Raw genomic sequence first — 11,462 nt, 5'->3', positions numbered from 1 at the left:
TGGGCGAATTCCCGTCCGAACGGAAGCTTCACCGTGAAAATGGTGGTCCACGAGTGCAAGACATTCGTAGTTTTCACCGCGTGCTCCAAGATATCGGTGCTAAAAAAATTACGCTAATGGTTCTAACTTCATTAAACTTGGCGTAGACTCCACGGTTAGAACACGCGTCCCGAAGATTACAAATTAAATTAGGATGTTTTCAATTCACTATACTACATTGCAGCTTATCGTACAAGTTATGTCTGCCTTTGCAGATTATCTAGGTGATTTGGCAGAATTGCGCTTTCTGCTACAGAAGACTTTAGATGAATTTTTCTATCGTAAAGAATCACTTATTACATCCGGAAAATTAAACAAAATAATACTAACACGCACACAATGGTTTCGGAAATTCTGAGGTGTTAGTATACTTGGATTATGTAAACATTTCTTCTCAACACTCGTCAGGGGTTATGTGGCCGTATACCCCGATTTGCACGAACTGCTGGTCCGATCAACCGCGTGGTCACAAGCGGTAATGTTAAATTCTCGTGGGAGCACTGTTGATAACGATCGTCTGCAAAACAAACGCCTGAAAGTCGAAATGAGCGTTTTGAACTGTTTCGAAGGTACTCGCAGTGACGTGGCCCACGTATTAATTGAACGTCAGTCGCCTTAATGAGTCAATTAATGGCCTCGCACGTCATGTCCACATAAAGGTTCATGATGCTCAGGTGTATATCAAATGCAGAAAAAAATAATAATTTATCAGCTGGCTATCAAAACTAGCACTTATACAAGTGTAGCAGCGCCGTTGCTACGATACTGCACGAAGACACAATCTGACAGCAACAAGGAGTTTCCGCAATTAATCTCAACTTTTTTACGTTGTGAAATGAAGCCCCGAAATTATCGCGAGAAAAACGTGAAACTAAATAACATGATGAGTGAGCAAGTGCACAAGAAAAACAAACACAACAACAGCGGCAGTATGGTGTACTGAGGGGCGATCGGAGATCTGTTCGTTCCGCTTGTTCGTTCTCCTGGGGAAGAACAAGCGCGCTGATTGGCTGAAGCGGGAGATGCCACTCAAGGCCGGGGGGTGTCGCCATTTCTTTTTTTTCGCTTGATCTTTTCTTTTCTGGTGACGTCATATCGCGGCATAACGAGCAACGTTACTAGAACAATTTGTTCTAGTAACGTTGATAACGAGTGGGGTGATCGGAGATCTCTGTTCTGCGCCGTTCGTTCTGTACCCATTCTGGCGGCGTACGCGATTGGCCGAAGCCGGAAAAAAACACGTCTCTGAGGGGCGTAGCCATTTTTCTTTTTGCTTGATCTTTTATTTTTTGGTGACGTCATACGCGTCATATATATAACGAGCATGTCGTCTGCTACAAACGAACGGAGCGCGAGACCGTTCGCACGCGTTCTTTCGAGCGAGCAAACGGCTTCGCACGGCATGATGCGGCGGTTGCGGCTGCCACAACAGCTGATTTTCAGAAAATGGCGCTTGCGACGTGTGCTTCTCTTGCGGTTGGAGGTGCGAGATGCGTTTGAAGTCTTGAGCGAGTGCGGCGTCGCTTTCTGTTCTCGAAACGAACAGTGCGAACAAAATGAACGGGCCTGCCACTGGGCTGTGGTCTTACGCGCAGGGACTTCTTAGTTCAAAAGCGCTACCAGCTACTGCCACGTGTCGTCCCGGTCCTCACTCGTGAACGACGGCCCCTGTGGGCACGACGGCGTAGGTATCTGTGGGCAGAAGCTCCTTTTGACGATTCGACACCCGGGAGCCAAGCCAGACATTCCGGTGGGACGACATCTTGAAAAACTGCACCAACCGCTACTTTTCTCTTTTTTTTTTCGCGTGCGCGACTTCACATAGCGAGCACGTTAGAAAAACTAACACCAATAAATATCAGCGCTCAAACCTACTGCTGTTTCAGAAACTGTTTGAGCTTGAAAAGAAAAGCAATATCTTTTCATATAACAACTGTGTTTATTAGAAGGCGAGAAACACTTCGTTTTGAAATATACGGTCCCCTTGCCGAGGACAAACGATGCGCGTCTACTTCCGGAAAGCTCACCGCTTGACAATTGGCAGTCCTCTTCCTCTCGGCGGAAGAGAGCTGCGGACCGCCCACTTTTGTGACGTAACACCGCCAGAACGAACGCGGAACGAACAGAGATCTCCGATCCCCCCCTGGAATGGGGTGGTGTGCCGTCTGGTCTGGTGCCTGAGAGGTGGCTCTTTTTGCGATGACGATATCGTCAACAGAGCACACCGTTCTATGGTGGCGTCACCACGCGTTGGCGCTTGGAGTCATCGTTTGTCAGCGGATAATGTACGGCCTCCGAGATGGGCTCGGCTTTCGCGGAGGCCATGTTTAACAAGCACGACTTGGTGCACGAGTGTTTCGCCTATCTTGGCGGACAGTTCGTTCCTGCGGCGTTCACTTGTGTTCTTAGCATTGGTGAATTGGTGAATCTTTGCGACTATCTTCGATTTTAATGCGCTGCATGCAAAAGGAAATGGCATGTGCCTTATTGCCACGTTTTTTTGTTCTTGTTTTTTAATATAAATTATTTGTGGTTGCGCGCCATGAATTTCTCGGATCGGGCTCTTCGCGCGCTGATCAATCAGGCTATTATAACACGCAGTTCTTGTTTCCTTAGGCAGGGTAACAAAAGCAGGAATTAAAGCTACAGTTTCACTGCTAATGCGACTGTATTATTATATATGCTGACATGCAACTGGGTTGTGTATGAGGGTGCGCGCGCGCGCGCGCGTGTGTTTTATCGCATGGTCTTTCTGTTATAAACGCACCGGACTCTGCGATATTATATTCGCCCTTTCAGATGAATATAAGAGGTAGCGCTGGATGTTTGGCTTTTTTTTTTGTCGGCCGTACTATCTTTCCTTTTTCTTTTTTTAATTATTTCCCTCGAGAAGAATAGAAAGCGTTTTTCGCAAAAGTTAGTGCACAAATCTACCTTCACATCTTGATTGTTTTTTTGCTGTTGTTGTTGTCTCGTTGTTGTTGTTCTTTTGGTGGTTATAATGTTTCATAAAACATATATTGCGTGGTAAAGGGACAAAATAAAAAACACCAACCTTGTTCATATGTATACTAGCTAGTCTTTGGAAAATTATTGTCATATCTATAGGGAGGAAGAAAGGCGATGGGTGCATTTATTTTCAGAATGTCTTTATTCCCAGGAAATGAACGTGCGATATATAAAAGTATAAAAAAGTCATACACACGTTTTGTGTACATGCCTACTTGGACCTCCTTAGCTTAAGGTGCTTCATTTGTTCTCGTTTGCAAGAGCGCTCTCTATTTAGGGACTTCACGAAGAAGCGAAGGCGCAGCAACACATAAAATTTGAGCACTCGAAGCGTTAGCTCCCTGTTGTGTGCGCCGCAGCCGAGCTTGGGCAGTTCCACTCCTTCGAGAAAGCTCGCGAAGTCAGACATGCTTGCCGCCGTAACTCTCCTTGTGCTGAAGAACACCGTGAACGAATCTTCGAGCACGCCAACTAGACTTGCCAGGCAGCCGGACGCGTATACTAAGCCGCCCAAGACAAACTTTTCGATGAATTTATTTCTGATGTCCATTGTTGCACGTGTTTTCGATGCAGACAAGCATTCAGCACAATCTTTTCAGTTGGTTTTCTGGAGAGACTTGCGCGCCACATACCCCGCGATATAATGGCTAAGACGGCTGGAACTCTTGGTGACCACGTACCCTTCATGGTCTTCAGGTGGAAGTAAGTCCAGGGTCGCTTCCGCGTCATTTATGTTGCCTTCGTCGACAAGCTTATCAAGTGAGTCTATGGCACGTTCCCTGGGAACCTCCGCTGTTTTGCAATTACCTAACAGCGCACTAACGAGCTCAGGTCGACAGTTACCTGCCATCGGCGGCTTAGCCAAATTGTAAAAGGCAAGCGCATTTAAAGTGAAAAGAAATTGTGTGGGGTTTGGGTGGTCATTTGTGCCATTCGACTGTCTCACAATACCAAACAGATTTTCCAGTTTGTCTTGGCCTAATCTGGAAGTCATAATGTATTTGAAGTTGCACTTTGAGCAGAGGTATTGTACAATATCAAGTGTGGACTGTAGGGTCACGCGGAGACCTTCTGCTGTGCTTTTACTTAAGAAACCAATTTCATTGGCATGAGTCTCCCAGGTGTTCAAGAAAACAAGAAATTGTCTTTAAAAAATCAGTGTCGGCCGAATTAGGTCTTAAAGCCCTCTTTGGTGCACGTGATGTCATTATTTTGATGAGCCTCGACATCTTCGAAATGAACGCCTCAGTTTCTGACAGTGTTGTAGGCGTTACTGAAAAAAAGTAACTAAATACGTTACTCGTTACACTATAAAAAAATGAACGCGTTACCGCCTTACGTTACCTGCAAAAGAATGTAACGCGTTACCGTTACCGAAAAAAAGTAACGGACGTTACCTCTGCCGTTACTCCGCAATCATAAATTTTAATCAATGTGTCTTTGCTGCAGGAGCCCACAATAAGAATATTCTAAATCTGAAATTTATGTTTCACATAAAACTTCTATCCCAAACAACGAATATACACAAAATGCTGATTTAACGAGTATTATTTGCACAAATGTACCGGACCTTAGCAATGTATAGTGGCTTAAAGTTGCCTGTAGAGTTCCACGTGATGGCTTCTGGCTCTCGCATATGGTGAAGCCATTTTTCTCAATGTGACATAGACAATATGAGATTCAATAATCGGCGCTATTCGCAAAGAAAGCATATGAGCTCTCAAGAAATTTGCAATAATTCTGATGGCGTGCTTCAACTAGCAAAATAAATGTGCGAATTTTGTGGTAGTAAAGAAATGCTTTAATGGGCTAGTCACGGAAAAAAAATATCTGCGCATAAGCATTTCTTGTCCACTTGAACCTCTATAATTGCCTCAAAAATTGCGAGCGTTTATGTGGGGGTGTTCAAGATCAGCCTCGTTCGCTCAAGAGTTCAATAACCAGAAACTTCGGTGCAGTTGCAGAAGCAAAATTTATTTTCAAAAAAAGTTGGTAAGCATTATCAACTTTGACTATACTAAAATGTCGCATATTTAGACATTTTTCAAAAACAGTTTCCTTTTTCCTTCGTTCCACAAGTTCCGAACGATGTTACTTTACTCTCTGTTGCGCACACATTTCATACACAAAATGTCTTCTTTGTAACGGTAATATTTTTGTTTTACAACGTCGTGAACTTTCGAGGACGACAGCTACTGAAATTGGTCCTAGTTGGGCTATTGTTGGGCAAATTGTTGGGCTAGTTGGTAAGTCGTCATATTGTAAGAAAGAAACTCAGCGCACTTTATAATTTCCACAAAGCACTCACAGAATCACACACGCACACCTTCTGTGTGTGCGTGTGTGTGTGCTGTGTGTGTGTCTTGAGTGTGTGCGTGTGTGAATTCTGTGAGTGCTTTGTGGAAATTATAAATTGCGCTAAGTTTCTTTCTTACAATATTAAATTGGTCCCTCGGTATTGAATATGTTCGATATTTCTTCTCTCGTAAATTATGCAGTTAATAAGAAAATAGGTTCCTTTACGGGCTACTGGGTGGTACGTGCATAAAATATAAAATACTCCATCAAATCTAAAATATCTATTTTCGGAATCGCCCGTTTGCAATAACCATGGTTAGGAGACTAAGCGGTTATGTCTGCCGTGTAGCTACCTGTAACCGCAGTTAGCTTAACGCGGTTAAGGCTGTTCGTGTGACAGCGGTAGTAATGGGCTTTGGTTGAAACAGAGGGACGCCAACCAAGGCAGCGAGTAAAAAGATTTTTTTTGCGTTACAAGAAAAAATTCGACGTTTCGCGCCCCACTCGCATCTTTTTTTTTTTTTTCAGGGTTTTCTTCCTGCCGGGCGTTCACGTCTATTCTCCACGATAATGCAGACTCTCGATCGGCAGCGCACCTGTAGACCGGTTGACGTTACCGGCTGTCGCCTGGATTAAAGCCTGGATGGGCAAGAATTCCACAAAAAGCTGCTTAAGTCGACGACGCGGGAGTTGTCGAATTCGACGCGGTGGTCGTTCACCATGCTGTGCTCAAAGAGCGACGCGTACTCCTTTGTCCCTCTAACTTGCGGACGTCTTTTTATGTTGTCGCAGCCTCTCGGGGAAGTTCTTTGTTTCCCCCACGGGGGGGGGGGGGGGGGTACGAAATTTCACGATCAGCACGTGGTATGTAGTAAAGGGTGAGACAGACGGTACGATTTTTCATGCGATTCGGCGTCCGACACGGCGGAGGGGAAACCGGAATGGTGACCTTTCATAGCATCGTACAGCCACCATTCCCTCTCCCCCACCGCGGCGTCGGCCGCCGGATCGCATGGAAAATCGGACCCGTCTGTCCCCCGCTTAAACCAGCTCTTCCGCTTTCTCTTCAGACGGCCTGTCCTTTGGGCACGAAAAGGCGCAGGTGCCAGCAATCCACCTGCTACATCCACTTCCACGAGAAGCATGTCCATACAGTTTCTCATGGCGAATTACGTGGCTTTCTTCAAGCTTTGTATGGCAATGGCCCAACTCTGCCCACAGGGAGTCGGCGCGTCTTTAGAAATTGGTCCCCACAATTTCCACAAACAAAAGCGATTCTGCCCGCGCTTTCTTGGTTAATGCCTGGCAGGCCGACAGCAGTTCGACGCTGCGACAAAAGAATTTGTCGGGGCGAGCTCTGGGAAAACGGCACCCACAGGATGAAAAAGTAATGAGTAACGTGACACCACACGTTACCGAAAAATGTTAACGTAAGTACGTTACCTGTTACACCTCCTAAATTGTAACGAGTACGTTACTAAGTTACCGAAAAAAGTAACGCGTTACCGGTAACGCCGTTACTTGTAACGCGTTACCGCCAACACTGGTTTCTGACGCAGAGCCATACGCCTTCTGAACTTGCTTTCGGTAAAAAAATAAGCCTTTAAGTACTTCTTCGCTGAAAAGGCGTAGTGCGGCCCCAGCTCTCATTTTCTCAAACGCGTTTGGGAACAGGTGTATTTGGTTAATGTGCGGCATGAACTTTAGTGTTACATTCTCGTTGTCCTTCCTCCATGCTTCCTTAATGTAGTCAGCGTGCACGCGGCCTTCTGGTGTATTGAAACCAGTGTTGGCGGTAACGCGTTACAAGTAACGGCGTTACCGGTAACGCGTTACTTTTTTCGGTAACTTAGTAACGTACTCGTTACAATTTAGAAACTGTAACGGGTAACGTACTTACGTTAACATTTTTCGGTAACGTGTGGTGTCACGTTACTCGTTACTTTTTTTTCCTGTGGGTGCTGTTTTCTCAGAGCTCGCCCCGACAAATTCTTTTGTCGCAGCGTCGGACTGCTGTCGGCCTGCCAGGCATTCACCAAGAAAGCGCGGGAGGAGTCGCTTTTTTGTGGAAAAGAGGGAATGGTGGCTGTACGATGCTATGAAAGGTCACCATTCCGGTTTCCCCTCCGCCGTGTCGGACGTTGAATCGCATGAAAAATCGTACCGTCTGTCTCGCCCTTTAAGGCCGAGACAGACGGTACGATTTTCCGTGCGATGCGGCGTCCGACACGGCGGTGGGGGAGAGGGAATGGTGGCTGTCCGATGCTATGAAAGGTCACCATTCCGGTTTTCCCACCGCCGTGTCGGACGCCGCATCGCATGGAAAATCGTACCGTCTGTCTCGGCCTTTACAGGTAGCTACACGGCAGACATTACCGCAGTTAAGGCCGAGACAGACGGTACGATTTTCCATGCGATGCGAAGCCCTACACGGCGGTGGGGAAACCGGAATGGTGACCTTTCATAGCATCGGACAGCCACCATTCCCTCTCCCCCACCGCCGCGTCGGCCGGCACATCGCGTGGAAAATCGTACCGTCTGACGGTCCGATTTTCCATGCGATACGACGGCCGACGCGGCGGTGGGGGAGAGGGAATGGTGGCTGTACGATGCTATGAAAGGTCACCATTCCGTTTCCCCTCCGCCGTGTCGGACGTCGAATCGCATGAAAAATCATACCGTCTGTCTCGCCCTTTAGTCTACTAATCGTGGCTATTGCAAACGGGTGATTCCACGAGAGATCTACACGGATCCGAAAATAGATATTTTAGATTTTATTGAGTATTCTATATTTTATGCATGTCCCATGCCAGTAGCCTGAAAAGGAACTTAATTTCCTTATTAACTGCATAATTTACGAGGGAAAAAAATATCAAACATATTCAATCCGGAGGGACCAAATTCATTACATGTCGTTCTCGAAAGTTCACGACGTTGTAAAACAGAAATGTTATCTTTACAAAGAAGATATATTCTGTATGAAATGTATGCGCAACAAAGAGTAAAGTAACATTACTTGAAACTTGTAGAGCTAAGGAAACTGTTTTTGAAAAATGTCTAAATATGCGACATTTCATAGTAGCTACAAAGTTGATAAGGCTTATCAACTTTGTTTTAAAAATAAATTTTGCTTTTTCTATCTGCAACTGCAGCGAAGTTTCTGGTTATTGAACTCCTGAGCGAGTCAGGCTGATCTTGAACACCCTCACATAAACGCTCGCAATTTTTGCGGTAATTATACAGATTAAAGTAAACAAAAAGTATTTATGCACAGATATTTTTTTACGTGACTAGCCCATTTAAGCATTTCTTTACTACTACAAAATTCGCGCATCCATTTTGCTAGCAGAAGCACACCATCAGAATTATTTTAAATTTCTTGAGATTTCATTGATGCTTTCTTTGCGAATAGCGTTGATGATTGAATCTCATATTCTGCATAATGTGACATTAAGAAAAACGGCTTCACCATCTGTCAGAGTCAGAAGCCATCACACGTAACTCTAAAGGCAACTTTAAGCCACTGTACCATTGCTAACGCCCGGTACATTTGGGCAAGTAATACTTGTTAAATCAGTATTTTGGGTATATTCGTTGTTTGGGTTAGAAGTTTTATGTGAAACATAAATTTCAGATTTAAGTTATTGTTATTGTGGGTTCCTGCAGCAAAGACACATCGAATAAAATTTATGATTGCGGAGTAACGGCGGAGGTAACGTCCGTTACTTTTTTTCGGTAACGGTAACGCGTTACATTTCTTTGTAGGTAACGTAGGGCGGTAACGCGTTCCTTTTTTTATAGTGTAACGAGTAACGTATTTAGTTACTTTTTTTCAGTAACGCCTACAACACTGATTGAAACCCCTACTCAAGAACGCGTTGCGCACGTTCTTTACCAAGTGCACAAAATCGGAAAAAAAGTAGAGGGCCCGCCTGTCATCCACTGGGTGCGGACACTTGCAACGGACGTCTGCAGTGGAACCTGCGTGTTTCATAACGTACAATGAAATAAAACATTCAGGTAACGCGACACGAATGGCGCTCATCAGCATGGGACAAAAATCTGTCAAGCGAACAAATGTTTCTGTCCTTTATTTTTTTTAAGGAATGTGGAAATATGTGGAGGGAGTGTTTATATATAGTATTACGTTTAGAATTTATTTTGTGTGTACGTGACAAAAAGATTGCTGCGGCTGTGTCGGGGTAATAATAAGGAGCAAAAAGACGCACCTTTTATTCCGATGATCTTCCACATGCTCCGATTCCAACTCGCCGCGTCACATGTTAGCCCGTCTACTCGAAGTCCTGCCTCCTCACATAGGAACGTGGCTTGCAGCATGATTGTCGCCAGGACAGGTGCCTTCACGTTGTTTTTCGAATCGAAAACTCCCAGTATTTGAACCCAGTTTCCTGCAACAATATACAATTACATGCACGGCGCTTTTTCTCTTCTCATATGTTCATTTTAACTGGAAACATTAAGCGGAGGTAGTTAAATAAAGGATGCACTACAATTTAATATCGAAATGATGTACCTGTAAAAGGCTGAAATAAAACGACCAAACCATGGTCGGCAAGGTCGCTGGAGTTCCTTTCACCGAACTCTGCTTGGTCAGCGAACCCTTCAATAATACCTAGATGTGGTTGAATCAAGGGGAAAGAAAAACAATACGATTCTCACTGAAATTAGACGTTTCTTACAATAATCATAAACAGCATTTAATTGAAACACGCAAAGCAACGTAAAACGGCATAAAAGCTATAGGTACGGAATGTCTTACCTGAGGATTTGACGTCGATGTGCTCACTCAGCTTCATTTCATCGAATACTATTGCACCGTGTCGGCTGAACTCGTCCATTGTTTTTGTTTTTTTCTTTCAGCGCTCTGAAAACAGCTGGATTGAAGCCAAAGCCACTCTTGAAGTGTTGTACAGCCTTTTTTATGCAACTCCTTCCAGGCAGCGCTAGGATTTCGTGTCTTCTCAAGTGCTCGTACAATTTAGGGCTCCTCATGCGCATCAATGCGCACTCAAGCAACCAGTCTCTGTCGTATCTCATCCCTTTTTTTTTATTTTCGGCGAGCTGCTTCAAAGCACGCTTTAACGCCAGCTTGCTGTTTTTGTGGAAGGCCTTTGATTTTGCTGGCGAGTGCTTCTTCTGTTAGCATCTCATTTTTCGTTTTCATTTGGCTGAGGCTTATGTTCGCTTTTTTCAAGCGAGAACGCATCCGTCTTATCGTCCGTCGAATTGCAGTGTTGTTCTTGCTGGCGACTTTCTGACGCCGTCTTCTGGAAAGCTGATTCAGCACCAGCTTACGTTGGTACTTGCAGTATATGCATGGTCTGTCTGAACTTATTTCGACAAAAAGAGAGCACTTTTCTGAAAAAAATGTCCCGTTGAATGATGCACATTTTCCAGCCACAGGCTGTATCGCTAGACCAGGGCACAGTTTCAGCTCGGCGACATGTTCAAGCAAGGCTTCGGCTTCTTCTGGCGTAGCAACCTCTCTCTGAAACGACTTCTTTCCTTTCAAGTGTACTTCAGCGACAACGACGCCTTGATGTACTTTAGAATGCAGCGCTTCGATTTTGACCAGTTTCTTTAAGGCCAATCTGCTTACTGTGGCTTCAGAAGCGTCCAGTTCACATTCTCCATATGTAATGAAACTTGGACGCATTGACAGTTCCACCTTTGTCCACCCTTGCGGCGTCTTGAGGTCAGCAAATTGCACGAGCTCACCTGGAGTTTCACTCGTTGCATTGTTATCTGGCGCCGACGTGATTTCATTTGTCTCTGTTGTATCCGGTGTCACATTACGTCGCCTTTTTGCTGGCTCTTGCTCGGCCATGTCTTCATTTTTTCTCTTCGCTCGCTCTTGCTCTCCCGTGCATATTGGTGCTCTGAGGAATAACGATGGAACAACGTCCTTACTCAAAAGCGGCAGCCCCCGTGGGATTTCCACGATTTCGCCATTAACTGTCGTCTTGTACGATCTCTCTATGTAGCATGGCTCAAAGTGCCGTTCACATACTGCGCAGGCTTCATTAAGCTCCCTGTCAATTCTTTGAATGACTTGAGACCAGAGTTCACGACGTTCGGTTCCTTGGGCACACGAA

The sequence above is a fragment of the Rhipicephalus sanguineus genome, chromosome 3 (genome assembly GCF_013339695.2).
Source record: "Rhipicephalus sanguineus isolate Rsan-2018 chromosome 3, BIME_Rsan_1.4, whole genome shotgun sequence".
Taxonomy (NCBI): Eukaryota; Metazoa; Arthropoda; class Arachnida; order Ixodida; family Ixodidae; genus Rhipicephalus; species Rhipicephalus sanguineus.
This window is presented reverse-complemented; position numbering follows the sequence as displayed.